We start from the raw sequence: 1,064 nt of genomic DNA on the forward strand, positions 1-1,064 counted from the left end.
CAGATGCTTGTGTCACTGTCAATGAATGACCTCTTGGTGGCGCCATTAACTCATTTTTAATGCAGATACTTGATATTATACTGCTGTTCCTACAAAAGTTTCAAATGTGTTGAATGTAATATTTAACTGGATTTAAAGCTGAGGCTAAAAAAGGGTATGTATGCTGAGAAAAAGAAAAATCAAGAAAATAAGGGTGTACGTTCCCTTTGAGCGAAATTGTTTATTTTATATTGTGTAAAAAATAGAGCTGACTAAAGATCCATATGGGATACATTTAATTGAAGGAGATGATGCAATGCTTAAAGAATTTCCATATAGATTAAAGCACATTATTTGTCTGTTTCACAGCTTGCGGATATATATATTAAAAAGTTGGGCAGTCAGTTTCTCCAATGAGTTGCATTTAAGTGCCTTGCTCGAGGGCACCTCAAAGAGAGTGTTATACACAGGGGTGCACATAAGTGGTACACAGGTACGGAATTCTGGATATGTCTTTATATCCAACTATAAATATTAGCTAACAGAAAAATAAAATGTTCACCCTGTTTTTAGGAATAAAATATTAAAAAAATGAGGCTATGAACAATATACATAAGCAATATATATAACCACCCCCTCAGGAGGGACCTTTGAGATTTTAGCCTTTGCAGACCCTTTAAGTGCACAAAAACCTAAATAACATACTACAGGAAAGGGAAACCCCAAAACGCAGAATAGGGTTGCTTTAAATCATCTTAAATGCAGATTATGCATTTTCTCTTATCACTGGTTCGAAGACAGTGTTACTGAAGCAATACCAAATTCCCAAAATATAGACCAGTGATTCAAAAACAATAATGTTGCATGTAGAGACACAAAGGATACATTTTTTTATTTCCTTACCTAAACCTTACGTAGTAGTACCCTATATAGTCTGGGGATTTGAACCCTCAGAACACAATGGCCTCAAGCTATAAAAACATGACAGCCTGGAGGAGCAGTAGGAAATGCCCCTGCATGTTTCTCTCACTCAATAACATAATCCACACAAACAGCTCTTCCCTGAAAAGAGGCTCGCAGGGCAT

This window comes from Notothenia rossii (assembly GCF_949606895.1).
Source record: "Notothenia rossii genome assembly, chromosome: 2".
In the NCBI taxonomy this organism is placed as follows: Eukaryota; Metazoa; Chordata; class Actinopteri; order Perciformes; family Nototheniidae; genus Notothenia; species Notothenia rossii.